Source organism: Leptidea sinapis, chromosome 12 (genome assembly GCF_905404315.1).
Source record: "Leptidea sinapis chromosome 12, ilLepSina1.1, whole genome shotgun sequence".
Taxonomy (NCBI): domain Eukaryota; kingdom Metazoa; phylum Arthropoda; class Insecta; order Lepidoptera; family Pieridae; genus Leptidea; species Leptidea sinapis.
The window spans coordinates 6,800,322-6,819,987 of record NC_066276.1 but is presented as its reverse complement, the minus strand read 5'-3'; positions in this window follow the sequence as shown (position 1 = coordinate 6,819,987).

Below are 19,666 nucleotides of genomic sequence, written 5' to 3'. Positions count from 1 at the left end.
GCCATCAACAGAATGCCACTTGCTTCTACCCTAACAATCCTCACGCGCTTACGCTACATTCATTACTCTTTTGACACATGCTCGCCGGGTCTGGGTGCTTCGGACCTTTCCTTTTTGTCCACGAATGTTCTTCGAAGTCTTCCGCGACCGACTTGCCCACACACATTCGCCTTATATATTTGATAAGTCATTCCTTCTTCACTCATTCGTTCCACGTGTTCAAACCATTGCAGCATTCCATTCTCAATCATTGTCACGACATCTTCTTTCGTAATGTGGTTTAATTTCTTTTTATTTTATTACTTAGACTTCGAAAAACGATTTTAGTATTTATTAGAACCGTTGAGTCATAAGGCCCTGGTTCGATCTTTGCCGCCACGCAGCAATGTGTTTTCCGTTTTGATATTCATATTTTTTTATTTATAGAAGACAAACGAGCAAAAATGTTACCTGATGTTAAGTGATCACCTCTGCCCACATTCTCTTGCAACACAACAGGAATCACAGGAGCATTGCTGGCCTTTTAGTAGAAAAAAGTTTCTTGAAAACCACACTATGGAGAAATGCCACACATCCAGATGGTAGTGATGTTAACGCAACTTTTGGCTTGTCGTGCGAAGGTGAAATTAGACAGCAGAAATTACTTCAAATAGCTCTTCGCAACACTCCCCGTGATAAGAGATAGAAGCGATCTCTCTACGCAACACCAAGTAATTTAGCAGTTCACAGAGCGCTGAAACACCTATAATTGGAGTAGCTCAACGTTGCACGCGGTCAATGGTTGGAACTGGGGTGCGCCAGACCAGAGATGACAGGAATACTTTCTGTAGAGCGCTAGAATGTAGGCTGGTTTGAAGTATTGCCATGCTTTATTTATGAAGCCCAACTTCTTCGAAGTAAATTTAATTTCCTTCATGTCTTCCAGATGACCGCGGAATTGGCAATCGGTCGAGATTTCGAGATCCAATTGCGGTGATATTTAAATAAACTGGTTAGTTAAATAGGTTGTTTAGATAGTCCGAACTTAATGGTATGATACTGAATAAAAATAAATGCTTTCATATAACGTTTTCAATATGCAAAGCTAATATTACAACTAAATACTATTTAGATAATATGCCTCTCAGTACAGTATATACTATTAAGGATTTAGGAGTTATACTTGATAGCCAACTTGCATTTATACCGCACTTAGACTCTATTGTTAGCAGAGCCGCTGGGATTTGTAATTCGCAATAGTTAATGGTGTTTAGCAATGTTTTTTTAGGAACTGTCGTACGAGGGTGATCTTTTATAAAAGTCTTGTTGTCAGTATTTCAGAGGACGGCAGTACCGTCTGGAGATCAAACTACGCTTGTACTCAGAATCGAAAGATTCCAGAAGCGTTTTCTTTTGCCACTTAGCATTCTTACAAAATCAAGATCACTCGCAACATACACTGAAAGACTTACATAATATTTTAATATACCTACAAACTGGGAAGACCGAAGGGACATGGACATTGGATTTACTTTTCTTATACGAAAGTATTGACAGCGTTTATGACAACTCTTTCTTGTATCTGTGTAACCTAGGCAAGTAGCCCACGTAAACCTGTGAACTTATTTGAAAGACCTTTTCGTAGAACTATTTTGAGCATCAATTCACATGTGTCGCGATTATGCAAAATTACAAACGATTACGAATCCTTAGACCTCTCCAGAGATTCGTTGCCAAGGTTTCGCAAAAATGTAATAAAATATATATATAATAAATAGGTAAATAATTAATAAGTATTCTTGATTTGTTCAGTATGTCTTTTCAGCATTTCTTTGGTTGTTTTGAATTAATTTATTTTATTTTAGTATTTATTTTAGTTTTATATAACTAGGTATTCCACACATTTTTTGCATGCGGTCTTCATTTTAAAAGGTAATGCATTTAGTAATAGGTAAGACCTTTGTAACTTAGCATTATTATTATTAATGTTATATTGTAATTACCATTAAATAAATAAACAAGGCATTACATTACCTTATTAATACATAATGTCATTTCAGCCTAGCGGCAATCTCACTCCAGTACCACTGTACGGAGTAGTACGATCTAAAGAAGACCTGTAGAAAATTGCAGAACCTGCTGTCGTCACTGTTCCTTGGAAGCTGTTGTCGACAGGTCGCTTTTTTTCGCGTTATAGTATAAAACCCACCTACCACCATAAAGGCATAAAAAGGCATAAAAGGCATTTATTTTCTCAAAATTGATTCCTTTTGAATTCTTTTTGGTGTCATTTCTTATACTACTAGATACTACTACCGCTTCGGAAACAAATGGCGCTCTGAGAGAGAAGAAGCGGCGGAAGAAACTCTCCCAGCTTTCTTTTTTTTTGCGCTCTTTTCAATAAAAATATACAATATTGTACAGTCATTTCTATCGCTTGTAGTTAAATGTTGTCATATAGTTAAATGACGAAATATTTCAAAATATTAAGTTTAAACTGTTAATATTTGTATCTTCCTTTATTTTCTGGTTTTACACAAAAGGATTATATTATATACCCACCGCACTCCGCATAGCAGAAGTATGTCACCATTTGAGATATTTTATACTTTATGTGCTCATAAACAGCGTGAACACAGTCCCTAATAAAATCCACTTGTTCATCTCAATCGAATAGTGCTCCAAACAATGGAAGTAATCAGTTGACATGGGTGTTTCCCGCAATTCAATGTCTTAGCCAGTTCAGACAGTCCCTTTGTGTTATTAACGGCTTTGCGGAGACATTTTAGAGGACCAAAACGTTCTTCACTGCAAATTAAGTGACAACTATCAAACACACAATCCACACCAAGAGCATTGAACAGACGATGAGAGATGACGATGGATCGATCTTATTTGAAGCTAAATTAGAGTTAGTTAGTTATTTTTCTAACTGACTTTAACAAAGGAGGAGGTTCTCAATTTGACTTTATTTTTGGAACGAAGTTCCGGGGCATTCCGGAGCGTAAAAAAGTAAAAAGCCTAAGATTTTTATGTATAGTAATATGTACGATTGCTATACAGTGTCTAATGTAATATTATAGTCTACCTACATGATGACGGCAAACTTCTTTTTTAAACTTTGTCCGTTGAAGTTTCATTTCTACCACAGTACATATTAAGAAACTCTTCCTTACAGTCATCCCACGCACAAGTCTAGGTTTTCGGGAGTGGTAATAACGAATTGGGTGTCATGCCCATTTCGAGATCCAAGATGGCGGATGTGAGATTTTCAATAAAATCAATATGGGTATCATTTTCGAGATTTTCAGGAGTCTCAATTACAAATATGACACCCATTATGATATCAAAGATGGTGGATGTGACCTTAAAACGAAGCCATTGCGAACGTCTGAAACAGATAACAAAATACTAATAATAACATAATTTTAAAACACCTACTTTAAATTATTATTAGTCAATGCTGTGCATTTCTTTTATAGGTGTGCATATTAGAATTGTAAATTATGTTATGTTTATATGTAAATGTATTAATATGTATTCTGTTGAAGTGCCTAATAAATAAATATATAACAAAATATTCTCTTAGTCATTTTCATCAGAAAAGGTGATGGTTTGTATGAGAATGAACAACTTGAAACAGTTGACACAGCTACACTACTGGGAATTGATTTAGACTCACACTTGACATGGAAGCCATATCTACAGAAATTAAAAAGCAAAATGTCATCTTTTACTTATGCTCTTTACCAACTAAAACGCGTAACAGATTTCAAATCTGCCATTGCTGCTTATTATGCATATGCACTTTCTAGATTATCATATGGAATATTAATATGGGGAAACTGTAGTGAAATAAAAGATATATTTATTCAACAGAAAAAATGTATCAGAATTTTAGAAAATATTCAGCAGATGGATTCATGTAGACCATATTTTATTAAACACAAAATTTTAACCCTTACTTCAATTTACATCCTAGAAGCATGTAAATTTGTTACAAAACATTCGGACTTATACTCAACACTACCAAATAACAAGCGAAATAATAGAAATTTAAACAAATTAAAAATTCCCCAAACAAGTATGTCATTAGTGTCATCGAGCCCTCACCACATGGCAATAAAAATTTATAATCACATCCCAAACGAGAATTAAAATAAAGAGAAGCCTTCTCTATTTAAAAGACATCTTAAAATTTTTTTAGTTTCAAAATGCTTCTACGATTTACCCGAATTTTTTAATAACAAGTGTGAGAATTAGTTACAATATAGTATAAGAATGTAAAAAATGTATATGACTTCTTTTTTTTTTATGTATAACGTTGCTGTGCCCTTGCAGGGCGTCACATATTGTCTACCTATTAATGTACCAACCATCCTACTGTAAAATGTGACTTGCAATAAAATATTTTGATTTGATTTGATTTGAATAAAATAAAAAATAAACAAAAAGTTCAATCTCGCGTTCATTTTTGACAACTCGGAAGAAGGTGACCACACAATTTTATTTCAAAAGTCCGGCATTATCGGCTTCAGGAATCATGATAACAACAGACATGATGAAAAAGTTGATAATTTACATTTACACTATCAGTTTGAGCAATCTCAAAAACAATAAAAACGACACCCATGACGCAAAAATTTTCAATTTCATGCAGCCGCCATCTTGGATTTATATTTTGGTAGCACTATCTATTTCAGCACCTTCGAAAACCATTAAAACGACACACGTGACGAAAAAGATGATAATTTTTTGTAACCGCCATATTGAATTTTTATTGCGTACTTATTTGTTTCAACATCCACGAAAATCATGACAAAACACATGTAACTATTTTTTGTCTAAATAATGTTTTGTGTAAATAAATTGCAGCCGCCAACTTAGTTTAACATTTTGAATTATGTTAACGAATTTATTACAATCGATCTCACGGACTTATAATTCGAATACCTACTAACTATAATATTAATTTAACAATAAATCAATTCTAATATACAACCTATACTACAAATTGGACTGAGAAAATTTTAAAGCGACTATTTATGTGCGATCATTTTATAGACTTACCTTTTACACTACACAATAGTTATTGTTGAAAAATTTATAAAACTGATGGAGATCTTATGTTGATAAAAGTCATACTTGATTTCATACTCAGCAAATACTTTAAGGATTTTAACATTATAAGTATGTAATTATGTAAGTAAGGGTAAATGTATACAATTCTATAACAAAGTCCCAGCCACTGTTCAGGCATTATCTATAAATAAATTTAAATGTTCTTTAAAAAAATGGCTCTGTCGTGAATCCTATTACTTCACTGCTGAATATCTAAATGATCGGACAGCCTGGGATTAGATTGTGATTATTTTATAGCGATAGAAATGACTGTACAATATTGTAGATTTTTAAATTGTATATTTTTGAAAAGAGCGCAAAAAAAGAATGCTGGGAGAGTTTCTTGCGCCGCTTCTTCTCTCTCAGAGCGCCATATGTTTCCGAAGCGGTAGTAATATCTAGTAGTTATTAGAAATGACATCAAAAAGAATTCTAAAGGAATCAATTTTGAGAAAATAAATGCCTTTTTAAGCAGCATACTTTTACATGATGTAAGCCTATCTATTAAGTTTAAACTTTGAAGTTAGACGAAACGCTTGATCTAATAATATTTTTCTACATGATGAATACAAAGTATCTTTCTCATGTGTGTTACTTACTTGAATATTACTAATGATAATAACTCCAGCAAATGAGTCTATTCAGGCTCAGAGAATCTTAGAACTCAAGAAAACAGCTCAACTAACTTAAATAGACGTAATCAGACGGATCTTTACAAGGTAGATTTTTCCTTGAAAATATTTGTTTCTATTCATTTCATGATATATTTACAATATATCTTTACTAGCTGATGCCTGCGACTTCGTCCGCCTGGATAAATGGTTTATAAAAAATAATAAGCAAGTTTGGAATTTAAGATTATTTCATGTCCTTTCGAGTTCCAGTTCCCGTTTTCGCTCCCGTTCCCAACATATTACATGCATAAGAATCTTATTTCGTGGAAGTTTGCTATGGCAAACTAAACCTACTATTGGTACAGTTATAGCCATTGGCACGTGAATTTAAGTTTTTCAAAAATCCCACGGAAGCGACGGATTTTTCCGAGATTAAATGTAGCCTATGTCCTTTCCCAAGCTCTAGTCTATCGATGTACCAAATTTCATCAAAATTGGTTCAGTAGCGGCGTACAAGCGTAACAAACAAACTTACATTCACATTTATATTATTAGTAGTATTGTATACATATTTTACAACGCATGTGTATCTAAGATTGTAATTAAATATGTCTTTATAAAGAAACTATGAATAGCAGTAGAAATGGTATTATCAACATTAGATGCAGAAACGACAACTGTCACAAGAGAGGAACTGGACTGTATAAAACTGAAACCGTTCATGTTATACTTTGGATTAAAGCCAAAGTATAGTCGTTGTCATATGAGTATTGAACTAACTTTTTCGTGAACTGAATATATTTTCAGCACGAAAAATCCTGCGGTTCTAACTAAAACCTGATTGGAGAAAGATAAAATGTTATAATGGGCATGATAGAAAAAATATTAATTTTAGTGTAGTGATTTAGGGATAGTACCATAATTTTAGTGTATAGTACAAGTATTTGATTTTTGAAGATATAGATTGTAAAAATAGCTGTAAAATTACTATTTAGAGATAATCTATGAGAAAATAGTAAAGTATGAAATAACAATTTGCTTTAATATCTGCTAACGTTATTTCGTTTCGTGCTGGGGAATCTTTGATCCATACACTCATAAAGAATCAGGAAATCTATGAAGGACCATACTTGGACCCAATTAACAGGCCAAAACTAAGCTAACATCCTTCCAGGGTAGCAGTACAGTAATGCTAGGCAAATTCAGAAGAACTCAGTTAATACATTACGGAAATTGTTTAGAACCCTCACAAATTTTCTCTCTGGTCATTACAAAGCACCTAGTCTAAATGATTTATCCTATGAATCAAGTTTGAACTGATTCAACTGTGAAGCCACCGAAGACAATAAACGCATTATACCGAAGTGTGAGAATATTGCTTTAATACTTCGTTGAGGCCCTAATTCATGGACTTATTATATTATTTTTATAACTAACTCGAACTCCGTTAGGATCCTTCCCATCTTAAATGTAAAAAGACTCTAGGATGTGCTCTATGGATCTACAGTGATAAAAGTACTTTAGTAAGCAACGGAAAACTTTATCCAAACTAAAGAAAATAAATTAGTATTTTTTCCACACCTCCAATGGAGATAAAATCCATGGATCATCCATGTAAATGATAGATATTCTTAAAATATACTTTAGTATTAAAATTACAAAATAATTCTTAGATAAAATTCAGGATTCGAACATAAAACATCGAGATTAAAGTGACAGGTGTTTGAGAGCTTTATGCTAAACAATATAAATTTTAATGCTTCATTTGAATAACAGAACTTTATTTTATAGTAGAAATGAAAATTTTTATTTTTGTTGTATATCAAAATTTAAATTAAGAACGACCATATTATACATAGGATGTAAGCAAAAAATAAGTGAAGGAAGACACTACAAAAGGCGGTCCATTGGCATTGTTGAAATTAGAGGAAGAACTGGAAAAGATAACACGAGACTTTTACCAACTGGGATCCATTTAAAAAAATAAAAATTAACCTTGATTAATTCTATTAATAGAACATAAATGGCTGAAAATTTAGACTTTTTTTGGAAAGTCGATTATTTTGCACCTTAATGTAAAGCATGAATAATTATTGAAATTAAGTCATGAATTGTATTATATTGAAAGATTTGCTACGTTAAGAATCTGGAAATAGTTGCCATATAAAAAAATACTCAAAATCTGTGTTGATATGTGAAATATGAAACACATTGTACGCACGTATTAATAATAAAAATGAATGAAATTTATGACTTCCTGTGTTTAATTCTGTTTAAATAAGATTTTATTCAACATCACTTCATTGGAAAGCTACTGAAACCGAAAATAATCGGATTTCAATTATAACATGTTATTTTTTAGTTGTCATCGAAACTATTAACCATACAAACATTTTGAAAACTAAGTTTTTCTTTGGTTCATAACATAAATTGTTTTTTTTTGTTTGTAGTTGATAAAATATTATTTGATTTCAACCATTGAGTAAAAAATAAGGATTAATACGCAAAACATTAAAAACTAGAGACTTGCCATGGAGAGGAGTATGTTGAATATGAATAAAACACATAACGTTCGAAACATAGATTTAAGAGAGAAAACAAAAATAACTAATGTCACTCTCGCTATAAGAAAACTTTAATGTCGCTGGACGGGAGACACCCTTCGGGGTCTAGACAAATAGATCAAATATATCACAGACTTGATCAGAAATCTAAAACTGAAAATTGGGGATATACAGGAGATAGTCAGACGAACTAAGGACGATAGTAGGCAAGACATGGTCTAGGATAGCTAAATATAGAAAAGGGTGGAAGAAGTTGGAAGAGTCCTTTGTCGATAGACAAGAAGATAGATCTCTCTAGGGAAATCGTCGACCAGTGCCGCGAGAAACTTGTGTCTTCTATCGAGTCCTCTTTCGAGAAGGTCGCGGAATGGGGTTGAACCTTGTCCAATTTAATCCCCAGAAGACTTAAAAAAACCCATATTTCACTCTTCGATAACACTTCCCTTACAGCCTCGCCTAGTATCGGAATACTATATAGAATACGGGTCTCGAAATATCGAGCGATTGCCTATTCCGCGGTCATCTGGAGAGCAAAGCCAGATTGGCTACGAAGAAACTGGGCGTCATAAATAGAGCACCTTCCACCTTCGCGCGACACACCACAAGTTAGGATATCATCCCGACCATCTGCATGTGTGGCGGGTGTGTCCTCCACAGTGCGGTTTTCAAGGAGCTTTCTGCCACGTACTACAAAGCTGTGGAATGAACTTCCTTGTGCGGTATTTCCGGGACGATACAACATGGGTACCTTCAAAAAAAGCACGTTCACCTTCCTTAAAGGCCAGCAACGCTCCTGTTATTCCTCTGGTGTTGCAAGGGAATATGGACGGCGGTGATCACTTAACACCAGGTGACCCGTACGCTCGTTTGTCCTCCTTTTCCATAAAAAAAGATAGTGAAACTTAGTTAAAGATAGTATGTAAATATATATTATGTAAATTCTACAAACTGAATAAAGGATGATAATATTATATTGTTATTATTAAGGATTAATAATAAGCTCCAATTAGATAAATACTGATGAAAATATCTTCTGAGCATGGTTATTGCTATTTGTATAACAATTTATATCTTGATCCTAAGTTCCTTTCAGATGTAATTGGCACGTTCTGCTTAGGCTGGGACAGTCTGTTATTTATAAAGCAACTTATATGAAGGGCAATTGATATAAATATTAATATTTTGCTAGACCATCCTTTTAACTAATTCATTCATCAGACGTCAGATGTGTCGTGCACTGATATGGAAATGTGATGATTTTTAATGCTAACACAGTAACCTCACCAGTGGGAGCCTCCTTTGCACAGGATGCCGGCTAGATTATGGGTGCAACAACGGCGCCTATTTCTGTCATGAAGCAGTATGCATGTGTAAACATTAATGTGTTTCGGTCTGAAGGGCGCCGTAGCTAGTGAAACTACTGGGCAAATCAGACTCAAGATGACAAGCGCAATTGTAGTGCCGCTCAGAATTTTGGGGTTTTTCCAAGAATCCTGAGTGGCACTGCATTGTAATCGGCAGTATCAATTACCATCAGCTGAACGTCCTGCTCGTCTCGTCCCTTATTTTCATAAAAAAATGAAACCTGTGTTCTTTTTTAGGTTTTTATGTATCTCTCATCTCCCGATGTTCGCTATGCAAACAAGACCGCTGCTAAGAAAGACAGGTTAACCTTTAATAAACTATTTAAGGCGACACTAAATGCCAGCGACCTTGAGCGATATGAGTTCACGGCTGTCGGCCCGCCATCTATGTAAGCCAATATTTTCAAAATCTTGCGTGGAAAACAGTTTATATGCTTACAATCCTCGTTATTCACTACTAATCTGAATAAATGAACCTACACAAAAAAGTACAAGCTATAAGAATAACTTTTCTGAGAGAAGTACCAAAAAAATGCGTCACGCCATGCCAAAAAACTTGTTTAACTTCAAAGAAATGTGGTAGTTCAAAAAGGCTCGGCAGTGTTAACTATAACCAACAGCAAGCGTTAGCAACCTACAAATAAGACTTAAGGATATGTGTAACAGGATTAAGTAGTGTTCATAGCTCGAAATGCTATACTTTCATCACAAAACTTGTCTAAAAACACCATGTTTGCGTGTTTTCTGCTTACTCTTCGCCTTAAGTAAATACAAAAGTGTATAAACTGTTAGAGCACCTTGAAATCTGACTGGTGCAGAATTTAAAACAATATTATTATCAGCACAAAAAACAACACAATATATCTTTATGTATAGGTACAATGTACATAATTGCAGACGTTGTTTAAAGATTTTTTTAACAACCTCGAGTATTCTTTGAACAATCGAGATCTAAACAAAAGGAAAATCTTTAAAACAGACAAGCTACAGATCTCAGTACGATCTCGTTTAATGTAATTTTCTGAGAGGAATGAATGTGTTCGGCCACAATTCCGTGATTTATCATTTTGTGACTGTTCTTAAAGTCTCATAAACATTATAAGAATTACTGTCATACTCATAAGCTATCCAGTAAGTATATAGAAACTTAACAATTTTTTTGGTTTTCTAGTAGTGGTTACCGAAATATGTTTTTTTTTATGAAAATAAAGGACGAAACGAGTAGGACATAGCTGGTGGTAATAGATACGCCCGGCCCATTACAACGCAGTGCCGCTCAGGATTCTTGAAAAACCCAAAAATTCTGAGCGGCACTACAATTGCACTAGTCACCTTGAAACGTAAGATGTTAAGCCTCATTTGCCCAGTAATTTCACTAGCTACAGCGCCCTTCAGACCGAAACACTGTAATGCTTATACATTACTGCTTCACGACAGAAATAGACGCCGTTGTGGTACCCATAATCTAATCGGCATCCTGGGTAAAGGAGCTTCCCACTGGTTTATAGCAATCATACGATTTTCGCGAATCCACTACACCGGCCCTGATGAAGGACCTCCGAATGGTCGGAAACTACGACTAGCGACGTACCAATACTGATGAAGCACGAGTAAAGCCGATTAATAACGTTTGTGTGGTAAAGGTTACTATAACATAAATGACTTTCTTAATGATACCACAGATTGGGAAAGGAGTTACCGCCCTCAGGCTATTAAATAATAAGTTTAATTGTACAATATTACTTTGTAAACATATTTATTTGATGAAAAAAAAAGCCCGCTGAGTTTGTTGCGCCCATTCTTCTCAGGTCTGAGGCATTCATTTTGGAATGGGTGGTAGTTTTTTCACTTTCAATAAGTGATCACATCCTATTTTGAATAAAAAATATTTGAATTTGAATATAAATAAAGATAACAAAATTTTAAATAAGTTAATAAATTATTGTAATCGATGCTGTTATATGCATATCCTAAATTAATCTAGTAATTAATTTAATAATTTGTACCTAGGTTCAGCCAATCCCATTTCAAGGAATGGACCGTACATCGAGTACGTTATACGCAATGATTTAAAATTTAAAGTACATAGACTTGTCAGCCTTATCAGATATATATTCCGAATTTTTAATGCACTTCTAAAAAATTTTTATTGTTGAATATATTTTTATTACCTATTCTAAAGGTTGTACATGCAAATCGTAGTATCTAATTTTAATATATCTTATGTCTATCTGTCTATTACTCTTTCATGGCTTAATTGCTTAATATAACTCTAATAATCTACGCAGTTTTTGTAACTGCCTATGATAATATTGATGTCTGTCTCTTTTAACTGTCGTTTTAAATCATTCTAAGAGACCTAGACATTTACCTGTTTGTGTCTCTATCGTCTAGCTTTTTCGTTTCATCGAGTTTCCAATCACAACGATTCTCAAGAAGTTTCACATCAAAAGTATAAAAATATATCAATCCTTATTATTGTATAAATTAAGTTACAAATTAGACAGTTTTTACTCACATTACACGCTTTTTAAAGAATTTCACAAAATAAAGGTATCTATTTCAAAAATAGGAACATTGTTAAAACTAATGACTTTTGAAGAGAATCATAAAACTGCTTAATGGCAGAGACAAACGTTGTTCGTGTAATATTGAGAGTACGTTACGAGCTCTGGATGCGATAGTCTGTAGTGTGAGTTTTATGAGCTCGTGGGAATGAAATTAACAAAAAGCTCTAACGATAAAGGAATTATCACTGAAGCTCTTACGCTTTTTATGTCATCAACGACTAGCTAAGGTTCATTTGATGGTAGGATACCATCCCCATTCATACATTAACAAAAATGCACTGCCACTCGGGTCTTTCTATTATTTTAGTAAATTACTATCTGACCCAAGAGACGTTCTAAACATAATAAATAAAATACTGTTTTTAATGAATTTGTCAATGTTTCATAACATCATGAATTATTTCGTAGAATATGTTCCCTGTTGTTACAATGAAATTGTTTAACAGGAGAACTGTCAAACCGTGCGTCAATAAATTCTCTCATAGAAAATATGTACATACAAAACAAATATTGGAAATAAAAATAATTATGGGTCCCGAATAGAAATAAAATCTATCCTATCTCTCAAGTTGGACTAAACTGCACTCCATGAAGTAATCCCCATTAAAATCCGTTCATTAGTTTAGGAGTCCGCTTGAAACAAACATCAGGACACTGGATTTATTGGTGAATATAGAGAAACTAAGGCCGAAACGTGCTTTCCGCAATTCATCGGGCTTACATTTGAAGAGTTGGTGAACATAAAGTTATAATTAACTACATGAAATTAAATTTTACACGAGCAACAAAAACTAATTCTAAGTTGTTCAAACTACTAATTACTAACTTATAATGCAGTTTGAATACAATTTTAGATTGTTTTGATTGGAAATTAGTTTAGATTTTAAAAATGTAAAAGTAAATTTCAATGTAAACTAACACGAAGCGTATGTTACAAAATTTTAAATACAAGAATTTGAACACAAGCATCTAATAGTTGCCGTAATAATAAAACTGTTGTTCTTAGGTAGTGCGGTATTTAGTTGGAGCGCAGGGGAGACCAATCCTTAATCCAAGTTAGAAGTATAATATCTAGGACTAGATCACTTGGCTTTGCATTACTCGCTGATTTTCATGCGCTGATACAGTACGGGTACCTTCACATAAAGCGGTTTCACGTTTCAAAGAGGCCGTCAACTCTCTCCTCTGGTTTTGCAGGAGTATGCGGTGCTGATTAAATCAGATACGATAATTTATTTTCTTCTTCAATAAAAAACAATATTTTTAATTGATTTAATAAATAATTTTCAATGAATTTCGTCATCTACAGCTTATTAAATAATGACTTTTGTATTTCAGTTGGAAATATGCCTCATCAGCCGGAAGACGTCCACTGCTGGACAAAGATTTCCATGACGATCGGTCCTGCTCTGCCCTCATCCAACGTATTGCGGCGATCTTGATCAGATCGTCGGTCCATATTTTGGACCAACACTGCGTATTCCTGTACGTGGTCACCATTCGAGGACATTTCTGCCCCACCGGCTATCTGTCCGTCGAACTATGTGCCCTGCCCACTGCCACTTCAGTTTCGCAATCATTTGGGCTATGTCAGTGACTTTGGACCTATGGATCTCCTCATTTCTGATTGGATCTCGCAGTAAAACTCCGAGCATAGCCCTATCCATTGAGCTTGAGCTTTCTCATCAGGTCCACAGTTAGCGTCCACGCCTGCGTATCGTAAGTCATCACTGGTAACACACACTGGTTGAAAACCTTCGTCTTCCGCACTGCGGTATTTGAAACGAGAAGATTTTACGGAGTTTTAAGCAAATCCAAAGACGTTATCCGCCTTATTCATAATGGTCCGCTAACTTAAAAACAGCCGCTAAGGAGTGTTTTTTCTCATTCTGACTTAGGTCAATAGAAGAAGACAGAGTGTGAATTAGCAATGCTTTTAAGTTAGCAGACTATTATGAATAAGGGGGAGTGGTTAAGGGTTAATACAGTTAAGGGCCACCGTTATCCATCTTGTAGAACAACATCAATAAATTACATTGCACACTATTTGTTGTGGAGTCGGATTTACTGCAGTATTCGACTTGTTTGCTTACTTCTGGTCCCTCTCAAACTGTAACAGACATAAACTAGGTTAACCCAATTTCAGGAGCTCTTAGCACGTAACTTTAAATTGCGTTATCATTTTAAGTTGCCTTGCGTTATTTGGTTCAAAGTTTCTTAGTTTAGTTTTATTGATAATGATTGTTTTATCATTAAATACAACTTCGGAAAAGTTAGTATTTCATCGGAATTTCATTAATTGCCACTCTTTCAAATTAATATTTACAGCTTCAGCATGTACAAACAAAAAACTAAATTGTTTCAACTAATTTGTGTAAGTTATTGAAAGACATAAATAAATCATAAGAAAACCTGAATGAGTAACGAATGCAGAACGGTGTTTCCAGTACGATACGAAAAGGGTACCTTCACAAAAGTACGTACGCCTTTTTAAGAGGCCGGCAACGCTCCTGTGACGGCGGTGATTAACACGTACGCTCGTTTGACCCCCTCTTCCATAAAAAGAGTGCATCTGATCTATCAATGCGCATATACTCGTACTGTTAACTAGTAATGATATTTTTTTTATGACAGTAAGGGATGACATCAGCAGGACGTTCAGCTGATGGTAATTGATACGCCTTGCCCATTAAAATGCGTTGCCGCTCAGGATTCTTGTAAAAACTCGTCACCATGAGACATAAGATGTTAAGTCACATTTGCCCACTAATTTCACTAGCTATGGTGCCCTTCAGACCGAAACACAATAATGCTTACTCATTACTTTTCGCGGCAGAAGTAGGTGCTGTTGTGTTTAATGTAGCCGGCATCCTGTGCAACGGAGCCTCCCACCGATATAATATAAACATATTATCAACACATTATGGTAAACTTTATTTTAATTTAAAAAAATGATAAATTTGTAGATATATATGTTAGTAGCCCTCTTTATATAAATTTAAGTCCCCTAGAAGATACAGTTCTGATAAGACGACGATATGTCAGGCTTAATAAATATGGATAACTTTTCCAAATACTCATTGTATAAAATTTTAATTTAAAAAAAAATATGTTCAATTTTAATGAATAATAAAATAGACTTCTAATTTAAGGAACAAGTAGATAATAACTACAAAGAGGATTTTTTTCTAAATGACAGTGAAGCAGACTCAAAGTTAATTTTCTGTGGAAATTTAATAACAAACAGAAAGTGTCAGATTATGAAGACAGGCTTAATAGGGTACGAGGATGTTCGCTTTATTTTCTTATAAAATAAAACTTTCTCCAATTGTTGTATTTTTAATGATGTATAAGCTTTTGTCCTACAAGATATACTTGCAACTTTAATAAAACTGAAATGTATGTTGAAAGTGCAAGCAAAAATTAATTTAAACTCTATTTCCTTTAGTTGTCAATATGTATGTTTATAATGAGCTTACAGATGAAATTATTACCTTTGGCGTACTGACTATTTTTAGATAGAGATGGATACCTACATGAAAAATTAGAGTTATTTTTAAATATATGTTCCGGCGAGAAACTTACACAGCAGAAACAGCTACTTAAAATATCAATGCTGTATTTGAAGAAGAACAAGAAGGAAGCTTATGAATGATAATGGTGATAATGATGAAAGCAACGTGCGTTTTAATAGTTTAATTGCTTTCGTAGACGAATCTTCGATTTGAAAAATGAACCCCAAAGAATACCAGCCACTAAAGTAAATAATGACGATGGAATGAATTTGAAATAAAGTTTAGAAAGAACAGCTTGAAAAATCGCATGTGGTGTTTTCTTGTCATCTTTACAAGCAAAGAAAAGAAGAAAAGGTTATCTAACGTCCCAAACTACGAACAATGATGACGAAACTCACAGTCAGAGAGCCAAGACAACTCGTCAGCTAATCTTTACCATTGTTGCTACGTGATAGCGTAAGATCTCACATGTCTCGAGAAATAGTTTTAACTCTGCAAAACCTTCATTCAGACATCCCTCGATACGTCAATACTCACGAGACCTGTCAACTTTTTTTCGCGATTTGGACACATGTCCTGTTCTCAAGAGTTTAAATTTTAGGTGCAAGCATTTATATGATGAATATGGATGTTTGTTTCCGAGTCATGGATGTTTAAATGTATTTATGTATGTTTAAGTAAGTTTATTGTATTAAATATATCATTGTCTTGTAACCCATATCACAGGCTATATATGCTTAACTATAGGGCAAGATAATTTGTGTAAAAAGTGTGTCAATATTATATTCTAAAAGTTGTCTTTTCCTAAGGGTTCTTGCGAATATTCATAAATTTAACTTTACAAAGTCTCAATATAATCTAGAACAGTGTATGCCAAGTTAGTTCTTTATTAAATATTATGATAGCAATGAGAGCACAAACAAGATGGCGATAAATAACAAGGGATAGGACTGTTTGTAACGACATTCATTTCTCTCAGTAGACGACATCAAACTGTCGTATTGTGACCGCAATTTTATGAATCGTTGCTTTAAGATAACTGTATTTAATTATCTCCAATTGAGACTTGAATTGTTGCAGAAGTTGAAATAATTTATTCTATTTTGTTATATTGATGCTACAGTGACGTACGAATTTGTTATTATATTTTAACTTCTTTCTTTAAATAAATATCACTAAGGCCCAGACCACACGGTGAAACGCAAATGCAACAAATTTGACAAAAAAAACAAACCCTTTTGAAATTATTGATTTGAAACCACTTTCAACCATTTTCCACACACGCTGCAACCACAATCATTTCGGTTTTCGTTGAGAAATACGTGTGCATAATGAGTTCTTCAAGTGACGAAGAGATTGTGGTTATGTATTTGTATCTTAGACAAAGAAGAAGGCGCAAAAAGAGAACTATGTGGATACATCCCTACATTGAGAAGAATATCAACTGTCGTATGTTTGTGGCTGCCAAAGAATTACAAGAAACTGATAGAATGCTTCATCAGTCTCAGTATTGCGAGAGTAGCTTTATTGTGTGATATTATACAAGCAAGGATATATTTGCACTTCTAAAACAAGTTCAATGTTGTTTTGTTCGTCGTCAGCCATTTTGTAAAAAATACGCCAAGACAAAAAATGAATGAAACGCAACGCGAGTTTCCTGCACGCCGGTTTCAATGCGACTGATTTACACCGCGTTTCAAACCGGTTTCAAACTGGTCGCGTCATGTGTGGTCTCTTTAAGGAATCTATGGCAGAAACTTAAATGCAACTCAAAAGTAACTAGTAGTTGCAGTTTCGTTGCATTTACGTTTCACCGTGTGTTCTGGGCCTAATATGTAAGTTACCTCCTGTCCGAAACACACTTGAGTTTATATTAAAAATTATACATTAGAATAGTCCGTTCTAAACAATTTGTTTATTTTTTAAAGTGGTAACCCTCACTTCAACTCTCAGAAGAGAAGAGAACTCTCTATGAAGCCACAACTTGACAGTTGAACAAGACATACAAGATTTAGCAACGATACGACACTCGAATGGTTTTCCCAGTGGAAGTGCGCTTGCACGGAACCCGAGAGGTCTCGGCTTTGAGTCCCACATCGTACATAAATTTTGTTTTTAAATTTTATTTGTATAGTTAGTGCTAGTTTAAAATCATATTACTAGATGTAGATGAGATTTTGTTATTAGGTATTCACTTCCCAAAAACACTACCTGATGCCCGCGACTTCGTCCATGTAGATAAAGGGTTTTCAAAAATAATAAGCAAGTTTGGAATTGAAGATTATCTCATGTCCTATTCTAGTTCCGGTTCCCATTTTCACTCCCGTTCCCAACACTTTATATGAATCTAATAAGATTACGATTAAGAGAAATATCGAGGAAGATTGCTATGGCAAAATAAATCTACTATTGGTATAGTTATAGCTCTTCGACGTGAATTTCACAAATCCCACGGGAACCAAGAATTATTCCGGGATCAATTGTAGCCATGTCCTTTTCGAAGATCTAGTCTATCGCTATACCAAATTTCATCAAAATCGGTTTAGTAGCTCCGGGATAAAAGCGTAACAAACAAACTTAAATTCACCTTTAATAATAATATTAGTATCTAATATAATATTATTTTCATGATAATACTAGTGAAATGCATCCAGGGTATCCAGAAAATAGGGTTTAGGTATAAAATACCACCTACTTGTATGTTATATAATGCTTAAGCTATTATTTTAGTCTCATATAGTAATCTAAATTCTAATATACATATAAAATTCTCATGTCGCGGTGTTTGCAGTTAAACTCCCTCGAAACGGCTGTACCAATTCTCATGAAATTTTGAGTACATATTGGGTAGGTCTGAGAATCGGACAACATCTATTTTTCATCCCCTTGAATGTTAAGGGTGGTCCACGCCAATTTTTTTATTTAATTTTTTTGACATTTTTTTTTAAATTTGTTTGATTATTATTCAGAGTAGATAATTTCAATATAATCTGTGAAAATCTGATTAAATTTTGATTCAGCATTAAAAAATACATACAACTTGATCACCACCGCCCACATTCTCTTGCAACACCAGAGGAATCACAAGAGCGTTGCCGGCCTTTAAGGAAGGTATACGCGCTTTTTTTGAAGGTACCCATGTCGTATCGTCCCGGAAACACCGCACAAGGAAGCTCATTCCACAGCGTTGTAGTACGAGGAAGAAAGCTCCTTGAAAACCGCACTGTGGAGGACCGCCACACATCCAGATGGTGGGGATGATATGCTAACTTGTGGCGTGTCGTGCGAAGGTGGATTCGATAGAAGACACACAATGAAGCGACGTCTCTACGCAATGCCAAGTGATCCAGCCGATTTAATCAGATTTTCACAGATTATATAGAAATTATATCGTATGAAACGATAGACTATTGAATTTAATTAAAACGTCTTCCCGTGTCATGTTATAATAATCTGATCTTTAAATCGCTTTCACTAAACATTTGATTTAGAGCTCGTTATTAAAGATAGACGGGCTTGATTCTGAGTTGTATTGTAATGGTCTATTTATCTTGACGAAGGTACGACAGAGATGGTTTCAGTGCAAAGGTTTAAGTGACGTTGCAATAATTAATTATTTCTCTAATAGATTTAGTTTATTTTACAGTATTGTGTTTGTATTTCAAAAATAAAAAAAAAATAAAGCTAATCTATACTTCTAATAAATCTGTAGAGATCAAATGCGCAATAAAATAAAATGCGCAAAATAGAACAAGTCCCGATTTTTTTGGAATTTTTTGTTTCTCTGTCTGTTTGTACGGGCTAATCTCTGAAACTATTGGACCGATTTAATTGAAATTTTGCACCATGATACCTTACATCCCCGGCCAACATCTTAGATACTTTTTATCCCGAAAAATTGAAGGGTGCCCGTGGGGACAGTTAAAAACCTATACTTAC